The following is a 6,950-nucleotide window of genomic DNA, read 5'->3' on the forward strand; positions in this document are numbered from 1 at the left end:
GTCAGACATGCCCTATAATTTTCATCTTGTAATACTCTTTTTTGAAGACAATCAGAAGGCGGGAGCACCTCTCCTATGAAAACTGGGCTGAGAGATCTGGGGTTGTTCAGCCTGGAGAAGAGAAGGCTCCAGGGAGACCTCACTGTGGCCTTTCAATACCCAAGGGGCCTACAAGAGAGCTGGAGAGGGACTTTTTACAACGGCATGTAGCGATAGGCAAGGGGAATAGCTTTGTCTGTAGGAGAGTCAATTTAGATTAATGAAAAGGCTTTCTAGGATGAGGATGGTAAAACACTGGAACAGCTTTCCAGCAGAGGTGGTGGATTTTTGCTATCAGTTAAATGTATTGCTTGTCAGTAAAATAGACAAGACAGTATTAACTGTCTAAATGATGCTCAGTTTTGAGTTCCCAGGAGTCTCATAAAAAAGGAGTAATACTAAGTTTACTGCAACTTTATCTCAAAGCCATTTTCTCTGAATAAATCATTCATTTTTTAAACTATGACTGGAGAACCTACCCCGTTTTATTTGCAAATTGAGTCTGATTTTATGTTGTCCCTGAACAATTCCACATTAGCCAGGCTGAATGATCTTGCATAAGCATTCAATGTTAAACAGCCGGGCCTCAGCACATGAGCTTCAGAGAAACTCGTCTTTAGATCTTCTCTTATTGCTCAGTTGTTACTGTTCTTCTATCAAGTAATCTGAAACATCAGGGATGTTTTTTTAATGAACTATCTCTTGACTGTTACGAAACCTATGACAGTATTGTTTGAAAATGTTTTCTCACACCTAAGCTGTCAGATCAAAACAAAATATGGCAAAGAAGGAATTAGCTTCATACTTTTCAAATATTCCCATGGATTTTAGAAGCTTTAAAGAAAAAAACCCACCAGTGTGAAGAGCAGTCTTTGACAGCCCCACATAAAATACTTCTAGCACATATATTCCTGCTTCATGAGTCCTTTTTTACATTCCAGCTAAAAGTTTACTTTTTATTATGACTGCCAAAAACCTCAATGTGTATGGAATATGACTTATCTACAACCTCATCTTTAAACCTCATTTCCTAAGTGCCTTATCAGTATACCAGGATCCTTCACCACAAAAAGTCTGATTTGTTGTATCAAATAGCTAATAGAAGTGATGGCAATTACTGTACGCAAATAACTGGCTGAGTAAGCAAAAAAGGCTATTTATTTCTGGGCAACTAAAATTTTCTTACAAGGCTTCGATCCAAATCCTTTCCCTGGACAGACGGATGTGCCTTTATTCAGTCCTGAGAAAACCATAATTTGGCTTAATAATGCGCCCTTGTTGGGAATGCTCCATAGTTTTGGCCTTGACCACAGTGATCCAGCAACGTGCTCCTTTAACCTCAGCCAAGCCCTCATGGCAGCACTGGAGCATGGAAAGAGTCAACTCAAATAGCTGCCTCGACACATGTTCCTTTGCTATTAAACTGATGTGAACAAGGTTTGAAAAGAGATCAATCTGGTTTCAGCACTAAATTAAGGGCCTGGAGAGTGTTTAATCACTTCCACAGTACAGCAAGTTGCCAGTACTTACTATTCCTTGAGATCCATCTATTATTCTTGAGTAAGATGGCCTAGAATTTATAATTATTATTTTCCTCCTTTTTTTTCTCCAAATTAAGAGATAACATCCATTTTAAAATACCTTAATTACATAGGATTTGAAACTAAAGCCTTTACCTGGGTAAAAGGTTCATTTAGTTCAGCTAGGGTTTTGCATCAAGATGCATTTTTTCATCAGGGATTTATGAAAAAAAAGTGCAAAATACAGTAACAATGTCCATGTTATAAAATGTTTTTCACAGGAAACTTAAAATCCTGCCGTTGTTTCAACACTTTGGTACCCTTAAACTTCCCAGCAGGAGATGAAGTGGCATGAGAAAGACTAAGAGGACTTAAATTCAATTAATAACTACCAGAATCAAATTTTTTGAGGATGCAAATACTACTTCTTTTTTTCTGTTGTTTTATCAGCTTGAGAACTGCTTTAGGCAGAGGTCCTCCAGGTTTCATGTAAAGTGGAAAATGCCTGACCAGTGCAGTCTTACAAGAAAGCCGGTGAGCCTGAAGCTCTGCAACCAAGTGCAAGATGGGGCCAGGACCACCAACACAACAGTAAATTCCTCTACACATTGTGCTTGTTCAGCACTACCTCCAGGAAGAAAGGAGCAATTTTTACCTTTCAGAAGTTTTTAATCTCTCACTCTTTTACTTAAGCCAACAGAGATGGCAAATATAGGTACTACACAAGTACACACAGCTTGCTTATAGGTGTCCAACCTTTGTTTCATCTGATCAATTTCGTAGTACATGAACAGACATTGTATTTATATTGTCAGTTTTCTTACATTCTTAATTTCATTAATTTCTCAATTTATAATTTTCTCAAGCAATGTCTTCATTAGTTGTAAGTATCTTTGCTATGCCAAAACCAAGATTTTTAACACCACTGTTAATGCCACAGTTTTTGAACAGGACTGCTTTTGGATAATTTGAAATGATCAATAAATAATGTGTTATTATTGCATTTGATTGTACTCCTCTGTTCCTCAGGCCCAACACCCTGTAAGGAGACTAAACACACAACTCTCTTACACACAAATGAGCCCTTATAGACCACCATGAGACATAATGATCATGCCAAGAAAGAAATCAGGTTAATTTACAATACAGAAAAGATTATCCCAAAGTCAGTATCAGGTTTGTTCCATGCTGTATTTCTTTTAGCAAGAAGACAAAGTAATTAGTGACCAGGAAAGCAGTATTCTAAGTACACGATGCCAACTTGACAAAAGGGAAGGAAGAGAAGGAAGCATCCATTCTATTTTCTAGGCTGAAGACAGAGACAGGGAAGTGAAAGGGTCTTTTGCAGTTTGCAGAGCACATCTGTTTATCTTACTTGTGTCAGCAGACTTTCTCTCTCTTCTACTTGATCGTCTCCATAGAAATTGACCCCACCTATTACGGAGATGGGTCTTCTTTTTCCCCCTCTGTGGTAGCCTACAGTATTGCTTTGCATCACAGACCCAACGGAAGCCAGTCCTGGCTGATCTTCTCCATCCATGCAGTCTGTCCTCTGAGACTCCACTGCAACTGCATCTTCTGGTATAGAGAAACTTCGGATCGACATTTGGCCATAGTCTGAGAGAGGTCTGGGCCGGGATCTTTTTCCAGAGCCCCATTTCCTGGGTGTGACCTTTTGAGAGTCTGCCTTTTCTTCATCCTGGGATGTGGACCTCTTCCAGTGGTCATCAGAAACAACCTTGTTAAATGTGAACAAGTCAAATAAGCCACAGAATTTTCTGACAGTTAATCATTTGTGAGTTTGTCATATGGCAGGTCAACTTTACATTTCTAAAACAGAGTTACCATAAATACAATAAATGCAATTGACAATTCATGAAGAGATAACTTTGCAAAGCGCAGACATCATGATGCTTATGATGAGTAAGGTAAACAACCAACCATCAGCACCTCTCCAGCAGACAAGACTAATACCACTAAAAGCTCACCTATTACCTCAGCAGTACAGACAGGTCCTATCACAAACACTGAATTAATGGAACAGTATCTTGGAAAGATAGCTCTGTGCTGACAGGACTTGTTCCTATGCACAAGTAGGATGTTACAGGTAACACCAGTAAAAATAACTCAACTGTGGTTTTGGACTTTTTACCAAGGCTTGTAGCAACAGAACAAGGGGCAACAATTTTAAACTGAAGTAAGGTGGGTTTAGATTAGGTATTATGAAGAAATTCTTGACCATGAGGGTGTTGAGGCACCAGAACAGGTTGCCTAGAGAAGCTGTGGATGCTCCAACCCTGGTATTGTTCAAGGCCAGGTTGGATGGGGCTCTGGGCAACCTGGTCTACCCAAAGGTGTCCATGTCTATGTCTGGTGGGTTGGAACTGGATGATCTTTAGGGTCCCTTCCAAGCCATCCATATGATAGATATCTCTCTGTTTCACCTCTGTTCAGTGACGAACAGCAAGGCTGCAGTTCGACCACTTGCAGATCCATGTAACTGTAAGCTGATACCAGACTGGGCAGTCATACTGCCTCCTACCACTCACTCCCACAATCCCACTTGGTCAGATCTACAGATTCTGCTCCCAGGATTGAATTAGGTGAGCAAGCTCATCCAGTTTCAGAGGGAGAAACTCACTTCCCATATGCTCAGGGAGGTTAAATTCATACAGATTATGATTGAAGATATATTATAGCACAAACACAGGAAAAAGTGATGGGTTTAGATAGGAAGCTTGGAAAATTAGCATGTTGTTCCTATTTAACAGCACATCTGGCTCACAGAGGTAATGCCTGCAAGTATCATAACTGCACTGATACTACAAGTCTGGAAATAAAATAACCTCAGCTGAAATACTTGGTAGAGGGAACATTTTTAAGCATTTCAATGCATTTGAAGTAACGCTGTTGTAATTTTTTCTAGCAAAACCCTTGCAATTTTTCAGGAAAAAAATCTGCACACAAAAATTTATGTTCACTTTTCCCTCAAATTTCTGATTTCTCAGTGTTTCTTGGCTTTTCCCAACTCCTTTATAAAAACAGAAAAGAAGCGGAGAGAGCTAGTAAGTATTCCAAAAAAAAAAAAAGCATCACTTTGTCTCTCTTTAACTGTATTTTGTTCATCTGTTCCAGACCAGATGAAGGCATTCCAGATATTGCATAATCAAAGCAAACATGCAGCCCAGAAACAGCCTTTTACAATGATGTCTGTGGCAGAAGACTTATCTTCCATCACCTTCTTCTCCACCTGCCATTTTCAGCCAGGCCACTACGAATCCAGTGTGTTTTTTTAGATCACATGATACAGTGGGCAGATGTTGCTTTTTGTTTGAAAGACAGCTTAAGATTAATTTCATGCTATGAAAGCACTTCAGCCAGTAAGCAGAGTTACTCAATAGTCAATATTTTAACACGATTACTGCAGTTATGAAAAAATTATCAACATCACACATTGCTCTACATTCAATTATTTCACTTACAGCATGAAATTCATTCTAAATAGAGTACTTTAAAAAATTTTGGTTTCTATGGCATGACACCTGTCACTCAAGCAAGAACTTCAGGTTCCCTACAGATTTTTGCTCACGACCAGTTTTAACAGTGCATTTAATTAAGTAGAGAGTCACTCCCCGGCTGGTGCATTGACACAGCTTCAGCAAAGCTGTCTCTTAAGCACAGCCCCTCCAAATCTGAGCAGCAAAGTCACAGGTTAAATAAGGTTCTTACCTCAGAATCAGACACAGGTAAAGGATCTCCACATATGCAGTGACTGAGAAAGGAGTTCATGAGAGTCATTTTATATTTTTGTTTCGCAAAGTCTTGTCCATAGGAGCTACAAATGTGAGCACACTCTCTGCATAACCAGTCAGGCAAAGTTCATACCATGATCCTGTACTTTTAGACTGAGGGAAGGACACGTCACACGTCATCTCATAATCTGCTGCTTACACCCTTATCTTGAGCAATAACATTTGCAGAGGACTGCTTTCGTTCTGCAGGACTCCACCTACAGTAGTGATCCAAATGACAGCCAGATTAATCTCTACTGTGCAACAAACAATGCTGAAGGATGTGTGTTTTTAGTCTTAGATCTACAAACTGCACTGAAAACACTAAAAACCCCCACAATCCTGTCATTGCAAAAACCAGAGGAAACCAGACCGATAATCTCACATTCCTCTTAGTGACCTGCTCAAGAAGGACCTGATCAAGTCACCACTTACTAGCAGGAATAAAAATATCCAGTACACAACTCACAGGCTCCAGTACTGCATCCACTTAAGCATAAGTGTGATCCTTGACATCAATGAAAAAATACTGAGGAAATAATTGTATTCCACCTGTGACTGGCTTTATACTGCTGCACCACTGCTGACCTCAAATTACCTTCTCCTAATGAATCCTTTATAAGTGAAAGCACGTTGATGTTGTACAGTTATTACTGGGAACATCTACAGATGTGTAGAGATACATATGCCACTTCATATAGGATGAAAATCAAAATCTCATGCACTGGCTCATGCCTTATAAGTGCTGGTCAAACATTTCAAGGAATTTTAAGATTTCTAAGAAGTTACGGTCTAAGATTAATTCACATTGGATTTTCTGAAATTCACACCTCTTAGTCTAGCAACAGCACATGATCATCAATGTTAGCAATCAAGATTATTAATCTTGTCTTTTAGGCTGTATCCTCAGTTAGGTTTCTTCTGAGACTACAAAGCAAACAGCTCTGCTTGTTTGTGCTGATGCAAATGAATTCATTTTATCTGGATAACTAAATTCCTACAACAGCAAATTAGTTAAATCATTGTATTTCAACTGCTTTCCTTATTCCTGACAGCAGTGTACCTACAAATACAACCATTTAAAATGAACATTTACTTCAGTCCAGGCTACACTTTTATTTGCTATTCTTCCCTTCCAATATGTCACTCTTAGCTGCCGATTCCCACATTTAAATGTCAGTTGTGCAATGGAGCTGTCTGTACATTAACTAGATAATAAAGCTGTCATTACAGCCAGTAGAAATCTAGGATGAAATTTTGTTGCCTGAACATAAGCACCCAGGGCCATTTCAAATGTCCAAAGGAATCTAAGATACCTCCACATGCCATGGATCATGCAAGTGTGACACAGGACCTATGGAGGCCTGGGCCATGCAGAAGCAGCCCCTGGGGACAAAGGGAAGCCTGTCAGGACATCACCAGCAGTGCTGGGTCTTTTATGTTCCAGGAATCAAGTTGAGCCCCCAAACAAGAGCATCAGCCAAGCCTACTGAGTGACCAGCCAGGCAGCACTACAGGCAGGAACCAGGTGTCAAGCTGGATTGCAGGTAGGTTTAGGTGGAGCTACAACCATGTTCCCCAGTGCTGTGGGCAACCCTGC

Source organism: Coloeus monedula (assembly GCF_965178545.1).
Source record: "Coloeus monedula genome assembly, chromosome: 3".
NCBI classification, from domain to species: Eukaryota; Metazoa; Chordata; class Aves; order Passeriformes; family Corvidae; genus Coloeus; species Coloeus monedula.